General features: G+C 42.8%; 1 protein-coding gene across 1 annotated transcript in view; it reads left to right on the top strand.

Moving 5' to 3' along the window:
• The first annotated feature begins 333 nt into the window (after positions 1-333).
• The window catches only part of LARGE1 (LARGE xylosyl- and glucuronyltransferase 1), a 351,225-nt gene continuing 324,184 nt past the window's right edge, over positions 334-27,374 (top strand). Inside the window, exon 1 of the mRNA XM_077339666.1 lies at positions 334-1,332. The gene's annotated coding sequence lies outside the window, so the exon portion shown is untranslated. The remainder of the gene's footprint in view (positions 1,333-27,374) is intronic.

Consider the following 27,374-nt stretch of genomic DNA (forward strand, 5'->3'; position numbering starts at 1 on the left):
GGAGGCCCCCGAAGCAGGAGGCAGCCTCCCCGAGACGCCAGTCGCTGGCCCTGGGCCGGCTCCCCGTGCCTCGAAGGAAGCCACCCCTGGGGGAGCCCGGCCTTCGCCGGCCGGCCCTGCGCGTTGGGGGGCCGCGGAGGATCCCCTCATCCGTGCCTCCCTCCCTCCCTGCGGGCCGAGCGCACGAAGGCTGCTTATTGAGGCAGGGGCGGGCCTCTGCAGCAGGGGGCTGCTCTTGGTTGGGCCCTCGCGCGCCCCTGTCACTGGGCGGCGCGGCTGTCTGTCTGTCTGTCGGGGAGCTGGCCGGCCGGCCCCGCCTCGCGCGCCACGGACGGAGCGACAGCGCCGGGGACCTCCGGTGGCTACAGCTGCGGCGGAGCGAGGAGCCACTTGCTCGCGCCGGGTCGGGCGCGCAGCCTACTGGCCGAGGAGGGAGCGCCGCCGCCGCCTAGTCTGCCTCGCGTCAGAGCGGGGGGAGCGCCGCACGGGGAAGGGGCAGGAGCCTGGCGAAGCGCCGCCCGGAGCCCGCCCTCTTTCCCTCCCGCCCTCCCTGCGCGGTGGGGGGGCCGCCTGGCTCCGGGGAGCACCGAAGCCGGCTGCTGGAGTGGTGGCACTTGGAGAGGCGGCGGCGGCGGCGAGGCGCTGCTGAGGAGGAGGAGAAGGAGAAGCCCGGCGAGCGAGCGAAGCGAAGGCAGCCCGAGCGCAGCGCGGCACCCAGCGGCCACCCAGGCCGGGCTGCCCGGCTGTGCCCTGGCCGGCGTCTCCGCCTCCGCTCCGGCGGACCTGCCTCGGGGCTTCCCTGGCAGCCTCTCCTCGCCGGGGCCGGGCCTCCGTCTCCCCGCCCGGCGTGCCTGCAGGCCACGGGGAGGCCGCGGCGGAGCTAGCGGGACTCGCCCCTGCCCTGGCCGCCCCGGGCCCCCCCTGGCCGCCGTCCGGGCCTGTGTGCAGCGCGGGGCGCGCGGCGGGCCCCGGGGGGCTGCGTCCCCCCCAGGCGGCATGGCAGGCGAAGGCGCGAGGCGCAGGCCTTGAAGAGGCGGCCGGGCAGGGGGGGCCGGGCTCGGCGTCGTCTTCCGCCCCTCGCTCGCCGCCGCCGACCGGACGAGCCGGAGCCGCCTGGGGCCGCGCGCGAGAGTCTCCCGGCGCCGGGGACTGAGCCTGGACCGGCGAGCGGCGCCCCGCCCCGCCCGAGCTGGAGCGCCCGGCGGAGCCTTCCTGCCCTCGGAGAAGCAGCCGAGAATTGCTCCGAGCGGCCGGCCTCGCGGGGGAAGCCCCCTGGCAAACACTCGCGACTTGTCCTCGGCGGCGGCGGCAGCAGCAGCAGCCACAAAGAAGGTACGATGCTGCTTGCGCTCAGCCCGGGGGCTGGGGCTGAGGCTCCCGCTGCTCTGCCAGTAGGGACCGGGAGGGGGGGGGGCGGAGGCTTTCTCTCTCTCTCTCTCTCTCTCTCTCTCTCTCTCTCTCTCTCTCCTCCTGTCTCTGCCAAATGTTCCGCCGGCTCCGACGCCTCCCTACTCGCAAGCAAGTCCCACTGCGGTTAGCGGTGTCTGTTCCCAGGGAAATGTGCAGAGCGTTGCAGCCTTGTTTCTCTCGCCTCCTCGCCCAGCGAATCTTGAGGAGCCGAGAGTTAAATTGAAGCCACGTTAGGGAGCTACATGCGATAGGTGCCGCTTAAGCCTGGGCATCGCTTCGGTAAAGTAAGTCCTGCAGAGTTCCATTGAACTCGCCTGGAAATCATCACCACAGACTGGTGATATGTCAGTCATGCCCCTCTCCTGTACTGAGAAGAGGATTAGTGTTGAGTTCCAAGTTTAGGCAACTTGTGGAAGACTGGATTTCTCCCTTCTGCCCTCAATGAAACTTTACAGTTTATTTAACTTGCTTATCCCCCCCCCCAAAAAAAAACATTTTGTTGTCCTGGCAGGACATGCAAGAGTCAAGATGCCACCTGACTTAGTTACACTTCTGTCCACCGATGGGGAAGGAAGGTTTGTTTAAAGGTACAGGAGGGTCAGCCACCAAAGAAGCTGTTTAAAGCACAACTATGTATTGCTAGTAATGCCGGCGGTTCAAGAAGAGTTCACTGCTGGTGCAGAAACTGCAGAGTAGACCGTCTTCTCAGGAAGTCCATAAAGATCGCTCCCTCCTTAAGTCAGATACTTTGTACTGCAGACTCCAGACGGAATGACAGTGTTCTTGGGGGGGGGGGGGAGAGAAAGAATCCTTGTAGCAGAGTTGTTGGGTTGTGTGCAGGAAGGCTGGGAAGAGAAAAATGCATTCCAGGTGGGTGTGTTATGCAGGAGTTCTTCATAAGTCTGAAATTGGTGTCTGCAACATAAGACCCGTTGAAGCAGCTTTTAAGAATAATGCAGTTTTGTAGAAAATAATATCCCCCTCTATTCACTGATGTATTCACTGATAATAAAAAAGACAGATTTTGAGTGGTTTTGGAGTTGGAGAAAGGAGGGAGGAGGCTATGCACACTGTTAGGAAATAAATCCCACTTTGTTCAGTTGGACTTATTCCATGCTAGTAAGGAATGTGTGTGTAGGATTGTTTGTGAAAAACCTTGCCCTTTGTTTTTGCTGTGGAAAGCAAGCAAGAAAGAAACAAACAGGAAATAGGGATAAAGAATTGTGATGAAATCTCCAGTGGACATTCTGTGAAACTTGAAGAGCCACTTCTGTGAGCATCGAGGGTCTCACTTTATCCATTTTGCATCATTTGCTTAACAGGTAGTCAAATACAGCCCCCCCCTTCTTTCTTTTTTGCTGTATCTAGAAAGAAGTGCTATTTGTTGGCTACCAGGTGTGCGTGTTTATGACCACAGTAGAAAGGTCACTTCAGCATTTTAAGAAGCCTGCTTGCTAGCTGTTTTCTTAAATGGTTTGGCTCTATAAAGAGTAACCACATTATATGCCCCTTCCCTGTTCTGTTCTAGGAAGCCTTCTCTGAATTTATTAAACTGTCAGTCCTCTCTTAATAGACAATCTGTTTAAATGGGACCCTTTCAGGGAACAGATTGCTTCTTGCTCGTTAAATACAGCACTAGATGACTGTTTAATTGAAGTGGATTCTTTCTGCATATTACCTAGGTGTCTTCCTTGGACAGGTTTCTGCTGTTATCAGTATCTCTGGATCGGGTCATTTAGTTCAGGGGTAGTCAACCTGTGGTCCTCCAGATGTTCATGGACTACAATCCCCATGAGCCCCTGCCAGCGTTTGCTGGAGGACATATGGAGGAACACAGGTTGACTACTCCTGATTTAGTTCATTAAGCTGGTCTCCCTGAGGAGCAAATAAACAACTTACTACCTCTGTGGAGGTAACATGAAGTTTGGCAGCAAGACCTGCTGGTGAGAATCCTGGTTTGTGTTGCACATTCTGAAGCCCATCTGATATATTTCTTTTCCAAGGATGACATCAAACCAGCAAGGGTGGGGGAGAACCATTCTATTTTTTATTTTTTTGAATAAGAAACTATTGGACAGGTGTGTAAGTGCTGGATGTCAAGTAAAGGCTGTCTTAGGGGTTGCCTGATGTTAGAGAAATATCTGAAAATGGATTAATTAAACTGCAGCTGAATCCTCTGTACTTGACATGGAGCATTTGTCTACGTCAGGGGTAGTCAAACTGTGGCTCTCGGATGTACATGGACTACAATTCCCATGAGCCCCTGCCAGAGAATGCGTCTTACACTTCTTCAGGTGTAGGATTCGATTAGTGTGCCACCCATATAGTGTTGGTAGAGGAATAAATGTTACACGGTGTAAATTTAATTCCGAATGCCTGTGAAGTATTCAGCAGGCTGAAAAAGTGCCTTGTAAACCTTTGAATATAACTAATGTGCACTGTTTTAAACTCTGTGGATTAAAAATTGCTTAACTTTTGAATGGAACTGTCCGGGAAATTTGTGGTCTGATTCTAAGCATGTTCACGGGGAAAAATAACAAATGGGATCTACTTCCAGATAAATGTTGCTGTGTTAACTAAGAGATGTTTAGGAGAAGGAATGCCATCCAGGGTGCCAGGGCGAGAATGCAAAACATGATGTTATGCCAGTGTTGCAGGCAAATGTGCCAATGCAGATGCTCTGGATCGGAGAGCCGTAATTCAGTACTCCTCCCTTCACAAATTGTTAAAGGTAGGAGAAATACAGGAAGAACACATATTTTAAGCGTAATGCGACTTGGAAAATACTAGTTGGTTAGTTTCTTCTATGTAATAGAATTCTTGGGACACAATTTATATGTATCTATAATAATAATAAAGTGAGAGGACTGGAATTATGTAAGGATTTAAGGATTGTCAGTCATACTTGGATTCCTCAATTTGGGTTCCACCTTAATTCTGGCATATGTTCTTTGGCAAGTCATGAAGTAGAGATGGTTGCTCTGCATGTAACACACTCCAGCCCGCACAGAGTCAGGATGGCTTGGTGGTAAAATGAAGGATTCTTCCTCGTCAATTTTTCTGCATGCAGATAGATGTAGTAATGGGTGTTAGGTACTGTGAGGCTGGAACCTGAAGGTAGCAAGCCAAGGTTAGTGTGTGCTCTTATGTATGTGGTATACTGTTTGAATGTCTGTTCCCCATCCACTAAAAATAATAATGACCCCAACGTTAAAGGGAGCTAGATTGCTTAAAGGAGATACAGCTGGTGAATCACTTTGTACTTAAAATGGCGTATAAATAACAATAGATTATCACTTTTTTCATCTACAGGGTATAGGAACTTTGATAAATGACCTGTAAGGTTGCTTACACTTTCCTTGCAGTTTCAGGAAGCGCCTGTGACTGCTCTGCTAGAACTGGGAATATTTTAACTTCATGTTGAAATAGTGCTGAGCAGATTACTATTTGTATTCTTCATCCTTCTGCTTCAGCAATATACTTAGGGGACTGGTGGTGTTGCTGTTGTCTTCTCCCTGGCCATGTCGAAAGCTTGGAGATAATAGGCAAATATTTAAAAAGCCAGAATTCTTAGCGGTTTCTAAGTAATATGGTATGGTACTTAAAAGACAAATCAGTGTCCGTCAATAGCATACTCGCAACAAAATCAGATGTCTCAGTTCAACCCTAGCTGGGGCAATGCTGGTTTGTGCTGTCGATGAACATGTATTATAAAAGGCTTGTGCTGTAGATTAACATGTATTATAAAAGAGACATGTATTATAAAAGGCTAGCTTACAAAGCATTCTACTGCAGTTTCCCAAGATATTTTTCAGAGGTTCAGAACTAGCTTTGGAACACATGTTGTGAACTGCATGGGGGTGGGGCATAAATAAGTAAATCTGATTTTCAAATTCGGCTGGAGTTTCTGGAATTTTTGTTGCTTTGATAACTCTTTGTGAGCACCTCAGGTTCCCTGAGCAACAGGGAGCTGCATTTGCTGCAGACTTATTGATAACCAGTTGGGCTGGTAGCTCTTTAAGGGGTCACCTCCCCGCCAGATAGTTAAGACATGTACTGCTTTATAGGTATTTCTTCCTTCTTTTCATCCTGCTCCAGATGTGTGATTTGCTCCACATCTTTACTAGTGTAGCACATATTCTCCCTCTAACAGATATTCTTTGCAAATGCATGAGAAGGAACATATTTGCAGATATATCAAGGCAGAGGTCTAAAACTAACAGGTATGAATCTGGCAGTTCTTCTGTCCTTTATTTTCACCAAACATAATGTTGGGTTTGGGGTTGTTTTATACATTGGAGGGGTCCTATGCATGTGTAAGAGAACTAGGGATAGCCCTAAATATTAAAATGGCAGGTACTGTTTGCAAGCCATTGAGTTTCCTTGAATTTCTGAGTGTTGGCTAACTCAGCTGGGGCGAAAAAGATAACGTGAAATTTACAAATATAGCCTGGGAGTTTGCAGTTTTCTGGCAGATAATGAATTATTTTTAAAAAATCACCTACCTTACATAACACTATTGACAAATAAATTGTGTTGGTGAATTGAACATCTCTTGTGTGTTTTCTTGAGTAGGTGTTTTCGGTCCCTCTTGCAAAAATGAAGTGTTTTTTATTTGTTCTGTACTGACACACAGTGTTGTGAAGCCTAACTTTATCTGAGCATATCCCTGTTGGTTTGGGCAGGAATAATTGCATGGTGCTATTCGGAATCTAACCTTGGAATGAAGTTCTGTCTCTGTTGAATTCTAGATCACAATCCAAACTCACTTCAGTGTTATATCCCCCCTGCCCCGCAGTCAATCTGTGAAGAAGGAAATTTGTCACGTAACCACAACGTCTTTGAACTCTGAACCATAGCAGTATTGATGAATTGCTATCCATGATAATTGAAGTCGTGTTCATGAATAGGGAATAACATGTTGCTCACTTATATCTGAGTTTAAAACATTATGATCAGACTGAAATTTGTGGGTCAGCTCCATCTCGGTTTTTTAAAGAATGATCTAGTTCTGCCCTTTTGCTTTTTTTCACACTACAAATAGTATTTTCTGTAGATTGATTTGCAGAGTTGCCCAGTTGCTGCTTCTAATGAATTTTAAATTCTAGAAAGTCTCTCTGTGAAAACAGAATGTGGAAAGGTGCTCCTTTCAACCAACAGGAGTCAATCCAATAAAACTTTTCAATTTAAAACAGAGGGCCAAGTGTATACAAAGTTGGCTGTTATCTCATGTTCTCAGCAGTAGAGGACGGTCTCCATTGTAAATCTACCATACAGGGGTAGGAAATCATGGCATATATACAGAGAGTGAGGTAGCATACGATTTTGCTTGGCTCCCAGGGCCAGATCTCTACCCAGGTAAGAAAGACACTGTTGGTGCTCTTGGAGGCAGTAATGTGGGGGAAGGCAAGAAGTATGGTTCATGCCCATCATAACCTCCCAGACCTGCATGGACATCAGCCATGTCCAAAGTGAATTGCTGAGATGCTGGCAGCCCCACTGGGGCTTGCCTTACTCCATATAAACCTTTGGTGCCTGATTTCATTTTGTTTGCCAGCCCACCAATACAGGTAGATGTTGCAGGGGGAGGGGCACTTGGACCCAAAAGGTACACTAACTTTTTCTAGTAAAACAGGTTTTCTAATCAAAATCATGATTAGGATTGTGACTCCTGCCTTGGGGAAATTCCTGGTGAATTGGGTATTGGTGCATGGGGGGGGGCATGCATTGGATATTTGATGCCACTGTCCACCTTTCAAAGGACCCATTTCCTTCAGAGAAGCTATGTAGTCTGGAGATCAGTTGTAATTCTGGAAGAACACCCTGTCTCACCTGGGGGTTGGCAACACTAGTTTGTTTTAGGGTCAAACTGATGATGGGGATGTACTATGCCCATGAATTTTAGGCCTAGCTATTTGAAGGTAATCTGTGTGAGATTTAATTAAGAACAGCATTTATGGATTCTAGTGGTCTTAGTGAAGGGGGGGGCAACTCAATGTGAATGTGCTTCTTCTTACCCTTCAGCTGGTGACTGGTGGAGCAGGTTGTCCTCTCAGCCAGTATGCTGTTGTAATTGCCACTGTTTTTTTCTTAATTTATTTCCTGCCATCCCCAACAAGCGGCTCCTGGTGGGTTACAATGTCGATCCTCGTGTACAATAAAACCCCAATAAAAGTCCCATTAAAACAACATACAGCGATATACAATACATGGCAGTAAAAAAAAAATTCCCCTTCACTATGGCCTGACTGCCAGCCGGGCATCAGGGGGACAACATCTGCTGGCACACCAATGTGGTTCAGTATGGTGGTGGATCATGCCTTGATTCTTCTGAACTATCTGTTAATTGTCACACCAGGTATGAAACAAACAAATCACTGCATCTAACTCTCAATGTGGCCCCATCTATCTAAGGATTATAAAATCAGAGACTGCAGCCATGATGGCTGGGTAGCCATAAACCTGAGAAAAGTCCCAGGTCTTCAGAAAAATCTGAAATAAAAAAAATAGATTTGGATTGTGTGTGTGTGTGTGTGTGTCAACCTCGCCAAATAAAATAAGCAGCTCTTGTACCTTTTAAGACTCATCAGGGCCAGGCCTGTGTGCGACCACTGAAAGGCCTAGGTGTTCACTACTATTCAGCAGCAGTCACTACATGAAAGCCAGTATGTTGTAGTTGTTAGAGTTTCAGACCGGGATCTGGGATGGCCAGGCTGGAATCCCCACTTTGCTGTGAAAGCTCACAGGGTGCCTTGAGTCCACCACACACGACCAGGCCTACCTACCTCACAGATAAAATGGAGGACAGGACAACCATACAAGCTGGTTTGGGTCCCCATTGGGGAGAAAGATGGAGTATCAAGGAAATAAAAAATACAACAGAAGACAGGGGCAAATAAAAGGTAGTTTGCCTGCTGGGTGGGAAGGAAAGAAAGAAGCAGGGAAAGGAAAAATGATATGGGCAGTGCTAGGAGAAAGGAAAGAGGAAATAGTGGGCCACAGAGAAAAAAAGGAATCCAAGAGGATCCCTCACATGTTTGTCTTATAATTTTGGTTACTTTCAAGATGGTAATGAACACAGTTCACACAGTGGGCACAGTACTTCTAAACCATATAGGGCAGGGATCCTCAACCTGTGGTCCTCCAGATGTTCATGGACTACAATTCCAATGAGCCCCTGCCAGCAAATGCTGGCAGGGGCTCATGGGAATTGTAGTCCATGAACATCTGGAAGACCACAGGTTGAGGATCCCTGATATAGGGTATTTGGTGTGTGTCTATTGCTTGTGTACTATATGTTGTGAAAACCCAGGACTCATCTTGCAGTTTGTATATGTAGAGTGCACGTTTTTTAAAAGCCCAGAGAGTGTGGGTCTTGGTTATCACAGAGAACACTGCAGGTGCATATGTTGTATTTGTGTGTTTATGGTGTTTTTTTTTGTTTTGTTTATGCTTGCATTGTGTGAAGTGGCCCAAAGATGCTAGTTTCCAAAAAAAAAACAAAAGGTCATCTCTGCAGCGAGCTATTTTGCTGCCAATAAGCATCCTTGTTTTCTTCCCCTCGTGTCTCCTAAGATAGCAGTCTCCTTTTAAAAAAAAATCTTGCACGTTTTAATTAATATTTCTGAAGTGCTTTGCCGATGAAAAGTGCTAGATAAAATGTAAAGTATTGTTTTCATTAAAAAAAATCTTTTCATTCAAGATGGTTTGTTTAATGGCTTGAAGTGTGTGTGGAAATTTGGGATATGATGATTTAAGGGGTTTTAGCTTGTATGCTGTCTAATATAGCACAACATGAGCATATGCAGTAGTGTTATTGGCTTCTAAATGTCTTTTAGGGTATGGAAAATAAACCTTAAAGATATTCCGTTCTGACAGTATATTTGTATGGGTGTTCACTGTCTCCTCCTAAACAGTTTGTTTGTATCCTTGGGGGGGGAGGGGAGTGCTGTTGAAAAGGTGAGGAGGAGATGATTGGGGAGCACACACCCAAAGGACTTTTTCGTCCCTGGGATACCTCTGTGGAGATCCTAGCTAGGAAACAGAGCCAGGTCTCCAGAGTGGCAGGATACAAGTTGAATCATAAAACAAACAAACAAACCCCAGTGGCACCTTTATGACATCAGCAGTCATTAAGCTAAGTCTCTTTTTTTACTCATTTACGTGTTTTGCAACATAACACATCTCACACTGAGAGCAAAGGAAAGGAATGCCTTGAAAGTAAAAGGCCAAAAATGAGTGTGGGCATGCAAGGAGCAGCCAGCATAACTTCTTCACAGTTCTACCATTTTGCAAATGTTACTTATGATAGTTGCAGTGTAGGCAGAAGTTTCTCTGTGGTGATATTCGGCACTTTGTGTAAGGTAGTATGGGTGCCTGATGCCTTATCAGCATCGGTCAGGTCCAACATACTCTCCAGAGTCTCCTTGTAGGCTCCTTGACAGGGCTCAGATTAGAGAATGGAAGGAGTTAACAACACCCTAGGTTTTCCTCCTGCTTCTACTGTCTTTTTTTTTTTACTGTAGCTAGTTAGCTCACAGAAGGACTAACATCCTCCATGGCTGAGTCTCTCGGACAGGCATTTAAACCGTTGCTGTTATCCCCCACACCGGCACACCTCTATGCCAGCTTCGGGATGTGCTCCCATCCCTCTGTCTCCTGCGTTGCCCTCAAACCTCTTAGGCACCTTGGCTGAAGAGTGAAAAGAGGGAAAAGCATTCTCAAGGAGTTTGTGTTAAGAATCAAAGGATGCGGAATTCTGTGCCCAGTACCATATGTTATGATACTTAGATTTCTTATCTGCCACTCTCAGAATTGACTCGCAGTGGGTTACAGTAAGAATAAAACCGATCTACTCTGGCTATAAGAAAAATAACCCCCCATTCTCTACCTCCATCAGTACTTCAGGGCCCAAATCCCCAGGGATGCCAATAGTTCTTAGTCGTGGTTATGGAGGGGCCCCTGCGATCTCCCACGCTTTGGCCTCAACCAAAGACCTGACAGAAGAGCTCTATTTTACAGACCCTGCAGAACTGCAAAAGCTCCTGTGGGGCCCTCAGCTCTTCCGGGAGCTCATTCCACTAGGTTAGGGCCAGGACTGAAGCCAGGTGAACCTTCCATGGACCAGGAATTGCCAACAGACTTCTGTGCTTTTACAGAATTATAAACCTAAGTATAATGCATTCTGAAGAATCATAACATGGCAATGACACAATGGAAGATAATGCCTCTTAGCTGCTATTGTCTCTACAAAGCGATATCCCACAGCATGTTTTTGGCAAGTTAACTGACTCAGTTTCCCCTTTAGATGAATATTCTTCTTGCTTTGTAGTCAGCTGTTTTAATTTGGATTGTGGAAGATTCAACTTGGCCGTCATAGCTTGAGGAGTTGAGGCTTAGCCTTGTTTGTGGTCTTTCTTGTCTACTGAGAATGCTCTTGGTGATATGAAGGCAACCACAGAGTGAACCTGACACAGGTTTTTACTGCTATTGTGCTGAATCCAACTAGACCTTCTGTTACTGAAAAAAAAAGAGAACAACAAACAAAAAACCCTATGCTGAGAACCATGGGACCTGCATGGGCAAAAGCCATGTGGGATGGAGGCTGTAATAAGAAAGTAAAATGGATGGGACTGATTGAAAAACCTGACAATCCAAAGCTTGGTTTCCTGTTTCTGGAGAAAGTTGAAGTTTGTGTGTTGGAAGCCATAGTTCGAACCTAAAACATTTGTGGTGACTTTGGCATCAGCAATACTTGGCCAAATACATTTTAATTTGTGGCCTACAACTGATACACTCCCAGAGTTTTCTGATAGGAGAGCTCCAGTGAAGTCCAATAAGGCAGGGGTAGTCAACCTGTGGTCCTCCAGATGTCAATGGACTACAGTTCCCATGAGCCCCTGCCAGCAAACGCTTGCAGGGGCTCATGAGAATTGTAGTCCATGGACATCTGGAGGACCACAGGTTGACTACCCCTGCAAAAAGGCAGAGAAAGGATGAGCTTGTTTTCAAGGGATGTTCCAGGAACCAAGAACAGCATGGAAAATGTAACAGTTGACAAAATAGCAATATTAAATATACCGTGCACACACCATAGATGGGTGTAACTTTTGGTGTCTTGTGGAAGTAGTGAAGACTTTTGAATTCAGTTGGCTTTTAGTGGACAGGGGTGAGATGATACAAGAATGGCATTTTAGTTACTTTTTTATTTTAACTGTGCTTTTCATACATCACTATTAGGGAAGGATGGAATTGTGTTCAAATAAATAAATGTTGTTAATGGATTTGGTGTAGACTCAGAAAAGGTGGGTGGGGGGTGATATGAGGCTGTGGAGGTATCCAGTGCAATGAGATCTGTGGTGGTGTTTTTGTTGTTTGGGCTTTTTTGATTTGGAGTCATTGATTCTCCTCTCAAAGCCATCAATGAAGGAAGCGTTCTTTCCCTGGTCCCCTTGTGACTGTGCATCTCCATGATAAATTAAAACGTCTCTCTTTTTTAGGCAAAACTTTGTAATGGAAAAAGACAGTTGTTCTAGAGTTTGTTGGCTCCCCTGCTGCGACGTCAATAATGCATTATTTTATAAGTTCAAAGGATTTAATGTGTTTCTGGTGATTTTCTGAGTTGCGGTTAGATGATAATGAAAATCACTGTAATAGGCTGGCTGCAAACACCTGCTGTCTTCTCCCAACAACTTCTTACAGCTTCATTTCCCCTCATCACTTCCAACTCTTGCATTCATTCTGCTCTTCAACCCTTCATCTGTATTGTCCATTTTTGTTTTTGCATACTGAGAAGTGTCCTCATATATTTTTTAAAAACACCAAATTTTTTCGTGGTGAGTAACATGAGTCATAATAGTTTTGTTATGTGAGTACTTCACCAGTAAGAAAGATAATCTTCCTAAAAGTTTGGGAGTAAGAAAAGGCATACTTTTCAAGGTAGTGGAAAAGCAAACCAGAGCATCCTCTGCAGATGTGTTCTTCATACAAAGAGAATATGCCTGTTCTGTCAGTATCTCCTAAGAATGTATGCTGGTTTGAGAATTGATACAAACATTTGCTCTGTCTCTTTCCTTCTATTCCCCATGGGATAGTTACGTAAACTGTTAATATAAAATAATTCAAGATTTTGGAAAACACCCAATTCATGTGTCAAGATGCTACATTCACTTATACACACTTATTGTGTGTCACAGAACAATTAAAAGCAGTCTTGGTTGTGATTTGGGAATGTAAAGTGCTTTAAAGTATGCCAGGGAGTTCCTAGGATCCTAACAGTCATTTGTTTTCCCAGGGAAGAGAGCCATATGCATCAAGAGGTTAGAAAAGACCACAGATACATGAAGTATGTATTGAGATTCATGTGGGTAACCATGTTGGTTCTGAAGTAGCAGAACAAAGCTTGAATCCAATGGCACCTTGAAGACCAACAAAGTTTTATCCAAGGGGTAAGCTTTCAGGTGATTGGAAGATTTGGGTTCACCTGTACACATGGGGCAAGTTCCCTAAGATTGCATTGGGAGAGACTTCCCACCTATGAAGGCAGGAATGTTTAAAAGGTTGAAACATCCATTAGTCTTTGCCCAAATGCTGGAGGTCAGATTCCCCGGCACAAAACAAGGATGTGCATTTGTTCTAAGACATCTGGGGGATGTTTGAGGTAAATCATCTGTATTAAGCTTAGTGGGATGTTTTTCTTTTATTTCATTAGATCTGTAAGCCTTTAGGCACAATAGTATTTTTTTCTGCATTGTACTCTAGCTTAATCTGTAGCAGTACAATCTTTTCTTATTTAAGAGAACAGACTGTGATTCATTTCCTCTTTGTGTACCTTATATTTATTATTTCTTAGATTTATAGGCAGCTGTGAACAGTTTCAGGATAGTTTACAACATACTAAAATCCAGTTTAAAATACAACAAAAATAATAAAACCATAAATGCACCATAGTGCTCCGTTTTCCTGCTACTTCTCCATGTGTTCAGTGTTGGGTTTTTGTTCTGGAGAGTGAAGGAGGGAGGCCCATGTGATTTTAATTACTTGTTCTGGCCTCAAACTGCCCATGCTAAACATCACTCACTCATGCTAAACATTCATTCATTCATTCATTCATTCATTCATTCATTCATTCATTCATTCATTCATTCATTCATTCATTCATTCATTCATTCATTCATTCATTCATTGTTGTCAATTCATTCATATTTATTTATTTATTCATACATGCTGAAATACACAAGTGTCCCCAAGTAACTCGGAAACTCTGACCTCTGTACTTGTTCAGAGGCTGCATTTACTAGTGTGCCCCACAAGTCAGTGATAATGGGGGAGACTGAATCTATAACTTGGGGTGGTGGCACAAAGAAGAGGATCATGCCTTATATACACATAAACATGCAACATGAATATAAATTCACATAGAGCCAGGGCAGAATTATGCCATAGCTATAGTGAGTTCATCATGTATGAGTTTTAACAAAATTCAGGGGCATTTAGTACAGGAATGGAGTAATGCCTACCATGTGATGCCCCCCAAATTTGAATGTCCTCTGTAGAGAAGCTTACCATCTTATTTGACCACTAAATTTTAGGGAAGTGATGCAGTGTTACTTATAAGCTTTTATTGGTGCCTTTAAAACAGTTCCTACAAAAGGGAGCTCTTACGACAGGCACCTGGTTGCGGCTGACCGAAATTAGCAACCCCAACAGGGTCCCAGTAATCCATACATCCAATCTAAACCTTGGTCCTGTTCGAATCATTTAGACTATTATCCTCAATTGTGGTTATTAATATTGATGTTGTTATTGTTGTAATTCATATTTTATGTAGAAACAAAGTTCGATGTACCATTTTTGTTCCATGTGCAGTGCCCTGAGAGTGGCATATAAATATTATTAAATCTTATTAATTATAAGAGTCTATAACTATTGTTGTCAATCTGCTTTGATTCCTGGTGCTTGAGTTTTTAATGCATTTTGATTTTATACGTTTATTATGTACAATTGTATAAAATGCAGTTGTATGGGTCTTGGAGACTGCATGTTCGACCAGTGATCTCCCAGCTGCACTGCCTCCAGATTGAGAATTAAATCAAGTTCAAGGTTTTGGTGATCACCTTTAAAGTCCTAAATAATCTAGGACCCTTGTACCTGTGGTACTGCTCCTCCCCTGTGTCTCCCCAAAGAAACTAAGATCTAGTGAGTAAAATTTGCTCAAAGTTCTCAGCCCCAAAAGATATTAAACTGGTTTTAACCAAGACCAGAGTTTTTTTTGGCCCTTGTCCAGATCTGGTGGAACATTCTCTCTATTGAGATCAGGGCCCTGCAGGACCTAGGACAGTTCCACAGGGCCTGCAAGACAGAGCTGTGGTTTAGGCCAGGAACAATACAGGAAATCTGGCCTCCCTGCTCAAAACATTCCACACAGAACATCAATTTAACCCATCAACCCTCTTACCACCCCTCTATGTTTACATCACCCACTCATCAGAAGGAATTAATTGGTGAACCATTTATGATATTAATTAATTTATAATTTAATTTATATATCGTCCCACTCTGCCAAGGGTGCTTGGGGCAGTGTATAACAGTAAAATATAAACCCATCATTAAACTGTTCAGAGTGTAGTACAATTTCTGTTTCCCGACTGCAGGGGGGGTGACAAAAGAGAGGAGAGATGTCCCTATGATTTCTAGCTGCCACAGCCTCATCCATAAGCCTGGTGTAGGGGAGCCAATTTGCAGACCCTACGGAAATTTGACAGACAGTATTTTGACTGGCAGCCCATTCCACCATGTTTATCTTGAACAAGCAGTAAAGCCCATTGCAATGAGCACTATGTGCAGGGAGAGGCTTCTCCCTGGAAGGAGCCTGCAGGTGGCTTTCCCCATCGGGATAGGCTGCAGAAAGACTTCTCTCTGCTGCCTTACAGGGTGTGGGTGTGGGAGATTTAAGGAGCCTGCAAGTGGCCCCTATGCCTATTGAAAGTGAAACAACTGTTGTTGATAGAAACTGTCCTTGGCACTTCTTAAGTTATTGTTGCTTAGGAAAGGCATCTACTCTGTATGTGTATGTTTTATATGCTGAAGCCACTTCTGATTTATGGCCGCCCTGTGAATTAATGACCTCCAAAACTATCCTGACATTAGCAGCCTTGCTCACATCTTGCAAATGGAACGCGATGACTTCCTTTATTGAGTCAATCTGGCACATGTGACATCTCTATCTTTTCCTACTGCCTTCAGTTTTTCTTAGCCTTATTGTCTTTTCCAGTGTGTCTTGTCTTCCTATGATGTGACCAAAATACAATCCCTTCTTTGCCCTCTCTAGTCTTGCATGATACTGTTTGAGGCAAGTCATGTGGAATCCTGATCTTTTTGTGTCCCATTCACCAAAACAACAATGACCTTATTTTGAGTTTAGATTCAAAATTCTTGGAGCTTGATATGAATGCTAGAAAAAAGTCTGAGTTTTTCCTTAAGGAAGTCTGTTATTACATGTGGCTGGAATTAGCACTTCAAGGATATTCAGTCAAACAGTTCAATATTGTATTTTAGTGTAACTGCCTTTGAGACTTAGTTCATTTCTCCTTTGAATGGTATTTGTTAAGCTGTAAAAGATCTTGGTATCATTAAGAGCTAGAAATTCAATAACTCTAAAATAATAAAAAATATTCTCCCTAACAATGACAACCGTTCTCTTGTAGAAGACAGCAGGTTCCTTGCAGAGCACACTGTGGTAAACATACTTGGTTTTGTGGGAGAGGTGTCATTTCTGTATAACAGACTTTTTTGTTAAAAATATCTGTTTACTGGAGACAAAGCGAGTATAATAATCCATGAACTATTGTTCTCAAAGGCAAAAAGAAGAGTTCCTGGAAATTAAAGGTTTTTTCACACAAATTATTGTAGGGTGTGTTTGATACCCATTTTGTGTTTGTGAAGTCTAAGCAGAACCATACTGAAGCTGAGCGGTCGATGACTGTGGAGCAGAGATGAGCAAATGTGCTTAAATTGAGCCAGTGTGGTGTAGCAGCTTCTATTCTGGAGAAATGTGTAGGATTCCTGACTCCTTCACATGTAGGTGACCTTGGGCTAGTCAGAGTCTTGTTAGAATTCTGTCTCACTTAACTCACAGGGTGTCTGTTGTGGGAAGAGGAAGGGAACCATTGTAAACTGCTTTGAGACTCCTTCGGGCAGTGAAAAGCAGGGTATAAAATCCAACATGCCTAAACCACTGCTTAAGACTTCTACAGATTGATCCAGTTAACTTTATATGAAGTGCAGAAACCCAGGCATTAAAATAAATTGAACTGGGCACTGAGTTGTTGCACAGCTTTGAAGCAGGATTTGCTTCCTTTCTGGTTCCCAATTTGTGCAGAAATGTTTGTACTTCTGATGGTGGTTTGCGGTCTAATCTGGCTGCTGCATGCTGTTAGAGGCATTTTGTCACTCAAATTGCACACATGGAATCTTCTAGCATAGCAGCCACTGGATGCTTAAGTTTCAATGAATATTCAGGATCTCTTAACTTTTGTTGCAATTTTAGAATGGCTTCTACAGAGCATCCGTTTTTTTTAGATAGTCACTTTTTTAGATAGTCACTTATCATGTATAAGGCGCAGTTGAAAATATAATATTTTGTATTTCATCTAGAGTTACTTGCAAAGTTTTATGACCAGTTTTTAAAAAAAAGAATCTGGGGTGGGGGTGGTGGGGGTGGCAGGAAACAAAAGCAAAGAGCTAATGGTTTTGGAGGCAACTGAAAAAGTTAGTAAATATTTAATGTCTGTTCAGCTGGGCTTAAGATGAAAAGCACCATTTTGAGTATATACATTTATTTTACATTGTTCATAATTCATACAACTTACTTCACAATGATCACAGTGCTTCACAATGATCATTTGTTGTAGAGATGCTGCATTGTGACTGCAACATCATGGTAAGTTGTTTTCAAATTAAAACATGGCAAGAAAAGAACAGCAAACCTTTCTGTAGGGTAATTCTGTCCTCGAGTTTAACACTTTGTGGTGTAGATTTTGGGGTAGGGACTAGAGCAGCCTGAAACCCCTGAAACATTATTCAGGCTTTGAGAAACCCCAGAAGTGGTGTAATTGCACAGAATACGGTTGGGAAGCATAGCTCTCTATATGCCTACCCAGGACCCCTCCCTTTCCCACCCCCTCCAGGCCCATCACTTGCCATTTGGGGAGGGGAAGGCAGGTTGACATGAACATATATGGTAATATCACCCAATAAATGTTTAACAAATGTCAAAGAAAAATGAAAAATTAACAATCTCTCATCCATTCAAGAAACCCTTCCAGGGCTGTCAAGAAATGCCACGGTTTCATGAAACCCTGGTTGAGAAAGCCTAGACTGGAGTCTGAAACAATTATTAATGCAATGCAGTATTTTAATTTTGTGCAATTAAATGGCAGCATTTTCAGAACCAATAAGCAATAGAAGATCATGCTGGCTATGCTCTTAGTCATTCAGAATGATCGTCTAATCTGTGTCTTTCATCCCCTTAATCCTTATCTACAGCAGTTTTCCTTGCAAAAAAAAATCCAAGCTGCAGTCTTAAGAGTGAAAGATATATCTATTATATAAGTAACACAACAAGCATGTTTTTAAATAATGCATGTTTTAAGAAATAGTTGTGTTTTTTGCAGAAAAATCTATGCTGCAGTATACCTCAGTAGATGTAATCTGCTGGAGATGTATGGAGACTTGCATAGGTGATGCCTGTATGGGGGTCTCTTCCTGCTTCAGTATCTCTAGTTTTTTTAAATCTTTCCTTTCCCTAAAGGAGCTCATGGTAAAAGACATGGTTTTCCTGTACCTAACAGGAAATATGTTCAACGAGTGAAGTACCTGTTTAAGATTACCCAGTGAGTTTCATGGCAGAATCTCGGGCTTGTTTCACCACAAAGGCTCTGTAGAGCAGCATCTGGCCTTGGCATCTCTGCAGATTCTCTTCTACTAGCATTTTGTCAGAATTGCCCCTTTCCCTCAGATCAACACCATGTCATTCAGTCGTGTCGCCAAAATAAAGCAAGATTGCCAATTGTAATTTTCAGTGGAACTCAGAGAAATTGCCAATTAACTTGTTAAGGAAATGCATGTTGTTGTGAGATGGCTTGCTTGGGGGAACTGAAATGTAGTTTGCTGTAAGATCCCCATTTTGATTTAATAGTATTTTCAATGTGGTTTTGTAGATTTCATATTTGAATTAACAGGACAGGCAAAGTATGTTTGTCCTTCAGGATGATTTGTAGCTGGAGAGACCTTGTCAATTCAGCACCTACAGTCAAGAAATCTTCCATAAGGTGAGAATTTATGTCTTTGTACTCAACCTGCAGGCCCTGCAGGAAATATGCAGATGCAATTTCCCTGCAAGGCTATCCTATTTCTTCTTTAAACCTCTGTGGAAACCTGATATTTCTTAAAACAGAAGTCAGTAATTGGATTGACAGCTTGCTGGAATGAATAAACAAAGTCCAGTCGGTGCAACTTTCTCGCTACTTGCATTTAGAGGAATGTGCAGTACTTTTCCTACTTTGAATTGTTGGGTTATGTTTTTACTGAAAATAAAAGAGTTATTTGTGACATCTTTCTTTTTTTTAAAAAAAATGCTCTTTTGCAGTTCTGTTGAGGCAAGTTAACGCAGTTAAAATCAAATTTAGTAAGTATTCACATATAGAATACTTTTAATGTATTACTGTGTTACTACTGTGTCCACCTACCTTAACAATGGGGCTATGAATTCAGAGATCATCTTACATTCTGAAAACTGAAGCTGTGGGAAAAGAGGGAGGATCATTATGTTCCTTTATATTCACTTGATGGCTGACATGTGACTTGGCCGCAGATCTATTTACAGGCTTGCCACATGGTTGCATGCCTCACTTCAAGATGTGAAACATACAACCAGAAGTCTGAAGCAATTTAACTGTTTCAAGTCTGCACCATTTTAGATGCACACAGTGAGACAGAAAGTACCCCCCCACACATGCCAGAGGTGCCCCCACACATACAAAATGTATGTTTCAGAGGGAATATTGAAGCTACGTTAGGGTTGTTTGACATTTTTAAAGCTGGTGGAACATTTAAACAGTTGGTCCCCTGCCTACAATCCAAAATGGTATCACTCAGCAAGAGATGCATCACATGGAAATTCAGCCTCTCTGTATTAACGCTAACCTTAGGATCCCCAGATGAAAGTCTAACTCACTGTTTCAAAAAACTATGTAATATTGTGGCATTAATCTGTAAATTACAGTTTAGTAACTTGAAGAGGATAAAGTGTTTGATACAGAAGTTTATAACTCAGTGTGTGATTCAGTAGTTGAATTTGTTTCACTCATAATACTCGGTTGTCTATTCAGCACATGTGTAATCAGTATTCGGCCAATTAGATATCAAAGATAGCAACTTTGTAATTGTTATGCACCGGAATTCTTTCTTGATAACACCTTAATCTTGATGAAAGTCTCTTTGATTGCTGTGAACTAGAGAACTGGATCTTGCCCTTTCTTTGGTAAGTATTTTTCACACAGTATTTTTAAATTTAATTCTTGCATACGTTTTATGTTTTTCAGATTTTATTCAGGTTTAAGACCTTCCCTTATTTGCAGTTGTTTCATTGGAGGGAGATTTGAATTCCTAAGTGCCTTTCTACCATTGTGAGTGGGTTTGGAACATGTGAAACTATAGTAGGGACTATGTCAGTGTCTGGGTACACATGCCCTGTCAACACTACACACATGCCAAACACTGGGAGCGACAGATGAGCTTTTTCCAAGTGTTTTCTGAGAAAACTCATCAAGAGTGGGTCTGTTCAGTATTAACCCAAGATAATCATGCTTCTTGCTATCTGTTGTGTACAAAGTAACAAGGGGATCAGTTTTAGAATACTGATTGGGGCAAGGTTTTGAACCCAAGAGTGTTACTGTCTAATAGATGGCTGCTTTATTGTCCCCAGCTAGAAAATTCTTAGCTAAGGGTTTTCTATTCCATTGTTAATTGGAGCTGTCAGTGTGAATACTGAAGTAATAACATTTGTTTTGCATGCAGAAACAGCATAGAGATCGGTAATTAGTCACAGGTTTGAAAGCTCAGTCCCCTGGGGGGTTAACAAAGGTTAGTGCATAAAGCAGTGGCTATACCTTTCACACTCTGCTTCCATTTCATCTTAAGAATTGGAGACTGTTGTCCTACATTCATTTAAGACAATAAAGTCACAGCCGGATGTATGTTTCTTGCCATTTAAGGGTCTTAGAGCTTTCTTCTGAAAACACCTCATGAGGTAAAAATCTGATATTTGGCCCAGAGCATAAATCAAGTACAGTTAAATGAGTGCTGTCTCTCCTGAGACTTTGAACTTGCTATACCTGTTGTATTTTCTATGTTATCTTACAATGTTGTGGGATCATAGAATCATAGAATAATAGAATTGGAAGGGTCCTCATGGGTCATCTAGTCCAACCCCCTGCACTATGTAGGATACTCACATCCCTATCGCTCATCTACTGTAACCTGCCACCCCGTTGCCTTCACAGAATCAGCCTCTCCGTCAGATGGCTATCTAGCCTCTGTTTAAACATTTCCAAAGATGGAGAATTCACCACCTCCCGAGGAAGCCTGTTCTACTGAGAAACCGCTCTAACTGTCAGGAACTTCTTCCGGATGTTTAGATGGAATTTCTTTTGAATTAATTTCATCCCATTTGTTCTGGTCTGTCCCTCTGGGGTAAGAGAGAACAATTCTGCTCCATATGGCACCCTTTTAAATATTTGGCTAACAGATCCCCTCTCAGTCGTCTCCTCTCTAGGCTAAACAGACCAAGCTCCCCCAACCTTTCTTCATATGTCTTGGTCTCCAAACCCCTCACCATCTTTGTTGCCCTCCTCTGGATGGGGTTTTATTTAAAAAAAAAAACCCAGTAACAAATATACCTTGCAAGAAAGGAGGGGGGTCACTTCATGGTAGCTTCAGCACATCTGAAACAAATGTGAGAATGGGGTATAGTGTAGGCTTTCTCATTGTCGTCTGTCTCTCAGTTTTGGAACTCCCTCCCCCAACAGGGCATTGTTCATTGTCGATTCAAAGTTCTTACATTTTGAAAGGCCTTTTAGTTGGAATTTTTATTCCTGGTTTTAATTTTTGTTCAAACGCCCGGTGCTTACCAGTCTAGTTCTTGTTGGAAATTGTGGCACATAACCTTTTTTGAAATAACTTTTGATTATGTTTAGGATCAGTACAAAAATGGCATTTTTCTACCCATTACTTTTTGAACTGCTCCCAAAGAGTATGAATGGATTCTAGACATGACAGAAGACTTCATTGAATAAGCTACGTCAAGTTGAGATGTTCCTGCTGTCAAGTGTGCTTAAATGATTTTTGCCTGAGTAGCTGGAACTGTATCTTTTTGGAAGACTTGTCATTTGTTTGTAGGCTTCTCAGAAATTTACAATGACGTAGTCTGATGCTCACCAAACTGTTAATCAGTTGGAGAATAATGTTTTGGTCCCTAGACCTTAGTACCATGAAATCCTGTAAGCAGGGAATACGCAGGATGTCTCTTTTCAACATATAAGTATTGTGTAGTGTCACAATACATGAGTGACTCTGCAGCAGTAGAACATTCTCAGTGATGATTGTATTTTGTGGCTGGTATACCTCTGTTCAGATGACATTTGGCGATAAAGAGATAGAAAGGTTCATTAAGATGTTTTGACTACAGTTTATGGATGAGGTTAATTTATTGCATGTACCAGCAGACAATGTTTAATTTTAATGAAGAATTTAATTCATTTATTTCCATTTAGTGTTAAGTTACTTGTCCAGAAAGCAATCATAGTCGTGCCCTTACCACTGGGCTAATAGTTGCCAAAGTGGAGGGTGGGGCTGGCAAGCAGGTGCGCAGGGAGGCCAGCTGGCACAGGTGTGGCTCATGTGGAGTATTGCCATGAGTGCTATTCAGAGGCAGGACCAGTTTTTAAAAGAGACAGCCTACTCATTAACAGGCCTCTTTGCCCCACTCGACTGGATAGCAGGAGTTCAACCCACCCACCCTGTAAAAAGTGTTAAATTTGTAAAAGTCATTGGTTGTCAAACTGTTACCAGATATCTTAAGCAAATGTAGTGTTCTATGTTAGAGTTGCTGGATACGTTGTAAAACTGTTACCTTATATGTTATACAGACTTAATAGTGTATGTTAGATTTGATGGATACCAAAGTTGTGATCATATTTCGTGCTTAATTGCTTGTTGCTATAATTTTGTCACAGCTGGTTGTATTGACCCAAGGAGATACCTTTTGAGCAGGGGCCTCTGTAAGAGACTGCATAGATGCTGAACTGTGGTGTCTCTCTGACCCATGCCCATTGGGACCCCAATATAAGGTTGCCTTCCCCTATTCTGATCCCGGCAGCCTTTTGTGGCACAGGGTGGTGAGGCAGCCAATATGCTGTCTGAAGCTCTGACCATGAGGCTGGGAGTTTGATCCCAGCAGCCGGCTCAAGGTTGACTCAGCCTTCCATCATTCTGTGGTCGGTAAAATGAGTACCCAGCTTGCTGGGTGGTAAACTGTAATGAATGGGGAAGGGAATGGCAAACCATCCAGTACTGAGTCTGCCAAGAAAATGCTAGAGGGCATCACCCCAAGGGTCAGACATGACTTGGTGCTTGCACAGGGGATACATTCACCTTTACCTTTATTATGATCCCAGTGGCTATGGGGAGCTGAGTGCTCGGTACTGGGGTCCAACCTTCCTCACGGTCCGCTGATCATGAGGCAGGAGAGGTTTCTCTCTGGGCTTCGCCTATACGCCTCCAGGGGTATTAATAAAGCTATGGCCAATTCCATGCCAAAGAAGAGTCTGTGTGAGCATGTCCTCCTTGTCGGCCTGTAACTGCCCTCCTGTTAAAGGTAAAGGTATCCCCCGTGCAAGCACCGGGTCATGTCTGACCCTTGGGGTGACGCCCTCTAGCGTTTTCATGGCAGACTCTATATGGGGTACTCATTTTACTGACCTCGGAAGGATGGAAGGCTGAGTCAACCTTGAGCCGGCTGCTGGGATTGAACCCCCAGCCTCATGGGCAGCAGAGCTTTCAGACTGCATGTCTGCTGCCTTACTACTCTGCGACACAAGAGGCTCTGCGCCACAAGAGGCCCTCCTGTTGGGCAACATAAATTTGCATGCATATAAAGTGATATTTAACCTTTCCCTTTTGTACTGCAGTTTTGGGTTTATAGCAGGAATTCTGGAAATGTGTGAATTAAATAATTAAAAGCTTCTGTGAGCCCTAAAAAAAGTAATGCCAGTGGCAACCGTACATGATTCACTTCTTTAGTGTTAATTGTGTATGTGTGAGTGTGTGCATGTTAGTGTTCAGTTGAAAATGACAAAGTGACATACATCAGGAATTGCTGTTAAAATCACTTCAGAATCTAAAATATTACAAGATTGTGAAGAAATGCCGCAGTTCATGTAGGAACAGAGTATTCCTCTGAGAATAGGTTATTCCTACTGTGACTGTATAAGCAATCCTTTATAGTGGTGTTCACTTCCAATTTTAATTCAGAAGAAATGTGTGTTTTATTAACAGAAGTTTGTGAAACATGGATTTTACTGGACTTCCTGTAGGTTTTGATTGGTCAGCAGTTGTTTAAACCACATCCCCCCCCCTTGTTTTCTTCCTGTAATTATTCTGGTACATGTATATATATCAGTGGGATTTTTCATTCTACCAATTACATTGCCCAATGCAAATGAACTGTAGCCAAGTACAATGTACATAATTAGCTCAGAGAAGAACTGGTGATCTAATATAGTTGAAGCTACATGGTACTGTATGTGATTAATGCCAGTAAGTTTAAAAAAAGAAATAACTCACAACTAAGCCAAAGGCTTTTTTGGGGTAGAGTGGAAATAATAAACCCAAAAGAGAATGCCTGCCATCTGTAGAGAACTATGTTGGATTTGGAAGAGTTGGGCAGATTGTGTGTGCCACAGTAACTGGGACACCTTAGAATTATTTTTATTATGAGAAGTGGAAGATACTACCTCAAAGTAGAGGTGAGTGCTGGTATGTGCTGTAAGGTTTCATGCTTTATAAAGTACAGATGTGAGTAGCATGTGACATCCCCTAATTTGCCTGACTGTTCCAGGGTGGGAACCATTTGCCAGTTACGGACCCTGTTCAGAAACAGTGTTGTCAACTTTCCTGGAAAATGGGAGCGGGTGCTACATTGGGGAATGGTGCTCTAAAGAGCCACAGGTAGCGTGTTGAAGAACCATATGTGGATCTTGAATACTGGCTAAGGGTTATTATCTGCCCATCCTTGGTCTTTTAAATAAGTGCTATACCTATCCATATTTCCACCCCTAAGAAATGAAACAAAGTTGTTCAATATTTCACTTGCTAGACAGAGATTTTCAAGAACTTATTTTAGAGGTGATAATGTCTCAGAATATTGGAAGAAGAAAGTTGAGAAGCTTTCATTCTCCTTTTTCCTACCATGCTAGTTTTTTACAATGTCTCTGGTGAAATATTTTTCACAAACATCGTGACAATAAAGATTCTTCTGTCCTGGCTTGGCAGACGGTGCTAAAAGAATTATTTGACTAGATGTAGCCTCGCTAAATTTATCATAGGAGGAGGGCATTTTAAGTACCCCTGGCATGTAAAGAGGATTTAATGAGAGACAAATAAATGAGGATATTGTAGTAGAATAAAGCACCTAGTTGAAGGGTCCTCTTTTGGTCATAATTTTTGTGAGTGTGTATTGTGAATGTCACTGCAAGTCCTACTGAGTCATTCTGGCAAGTCCAAACATACTATTCTCAAGTGGTGGGAGGATTATGGGACTTTTTGGTAGGATTTCCAGGCTAATGAAAGAAAGTGAATAATTCTGAATGCATTTTATGAGACCTTGACATTGGAAGGTACAGTCAGCTTCTAATACATGAAAATGACCACCATTCCCTGTTCAATTACGTTTATATCTTATATAGGCCTTTCAAGTCAGATCTTAACTTCTGATGGAATATGGGAGAATAAATGGCATAGTAAAAGTAAAAGGGAAAAAATAATCTGTGCCTTCAGTCTCTTCAAGTGTATTAATAACGGCAGACTAGGGATTACAAAATCCTATCTCAATTTTCTGTGGACTTCGTGTTCTTTTACAGTGCTGATGCCTGATGCATTACTAATTTGCTCTTCTGTTTTCAATTTCGGTATCCTGTTCAGACTGTGGTGCATGTGCAATTGGCCAGAATATTTAGTTCATTTGATATAAATTGAGCTGGAAAAAATACCTGAAAAAATCAATTATTGGTATTTTTTAGGAATTATTTCAGCTGAATACAGATCAGATAATCTGATCAGCTACTGATACAGTTGAACCTAAATAAAAGGCTGTTTTTTTCTGGCTTTTATTTGGGTATAGCTGGGTGGCAGGAGCTGAGAATTCCATACCCCTCCCAGTTGTTGTAGCTTGGTTTAAATTCAGCTACAAGGCAGCTAACTCAGAATGGGTTGCAGATCTGGCTGTGAGGGCTCCTCCTGTGGCATGGTTTAAACCATGCTGCAGGAGAAACCAAGCAAGCTCCAGCATTGGGCTAGCTTGATTTTTTAATCTCCCACTTCTTGGGACTATTGCACCCCAAGAAAAATTGGGATTTCTCTGTAATCTTGGAACCATATACCATACTAGTATTGGGATTCAGGGTTTTTCAAAACTACTAATTTTTTTTCAGGTACAATAGATTTGAACCCAAAAATACCCAATTTGTTTTGTACACCCTTACCTAGTAGTAGTTACTATGGTATACCATAACATAGCTACATTGATAAACATTCTTCAAAAATGAGAGATTTTGGTAATGATTTTGCCAGCACTTCCTATTTGACCATTTTTGGTGTTCAGAATTAATTCATGCATACCAACAACTGAGAAATGATATAACTGCTCTTGTGCCAGTTCTGAAATTAATTTTTGAAATTAAAAAAGAAGAGATGGGTTTTGTACCCCACTTTTCAGTACCCGAAGGAGTCTCAAGGCAGCTTACAATCAACTTCCCTTCCTCTCCCCACAACAGACACTCTGTGAGGTAGGTGGAGTTGAGAGAGCTCTGATAGTACTGCTTTCTGAAAACAGCACTATCAAAACTGTGACTAGCCCAAGATCATCCAGATGGCTGTATGTGGAGGAGCTGGGAATCAAGCAGCAGCTGGACAGATACTTGTAATGGATACTTTCACTTGATCCTGCATTGGGTTGGGCTAGATGGCCTATATGGCCCCCTCCAACTGAATGATTCTATGAAACCTGATTTGCCAGATTAGATGCCGCCCCCTTAACCACTACACTAAATTAAAAAGGTAAGCCATGTGGAACATAGAACAAAGGTAATCTAGTAACAAAACAGAATGGGAGACATCTGTTCCTACTTGTAAATATCTTGAAATTGAGTTTTGAGGCCAGAACTTGAGAGGTAAGGGTAATAGGCCATAAGCCATAAAATTCTTAACTGTTGTGTTCTTGGCTATAGACCAGTCATGAACCTTTGCTGAGTCTCTCTGGGTAGCTGCCTGGTAGATGCTAATTTGTATTCACAGGCAATAGAAGACTGTTGTGCTTTTCAGCTGAGTACCAGAAATTCTGGTTTTATGTGATGCCGATTTTCCTGTGTTTGAGCAGCTTGGAAAAATTTTCCTGTCTTTTTCATATCTCTATTCAGCTGGCCTCTGACTAGAAGCGTTTAATCAGTAAACAAGTGTCTTGTTGTCTCTGATACAAAGACTGTTCCAATGAAGAGGTGAGATTGATTAAAACTTGGGTTAAGAACAGAAGAAGAGCCCTGCTGGATCTGATCAGGGGCCCAGCTAGTCCAGCATCCCATCTTACATGGTGGCCAACCAATTCCTCTGGAAGGCCATCAACAGAATACAGA

This window comes from Paroedura picta, chromosome 5 (assembly GCF_049243985.1).
Source record: "Paroedura picta isolate Pp20150507F chromosome 5, Ppicta_v3.0, whole genome shotgun sequence".
In the NCBI taxonomy this organism is placed as follows: Eukaryota; Metazoa; Chordata; class Lepidosauria; order Squamata; family Gekkonidae; genus Paroedura; species Paroedura picta.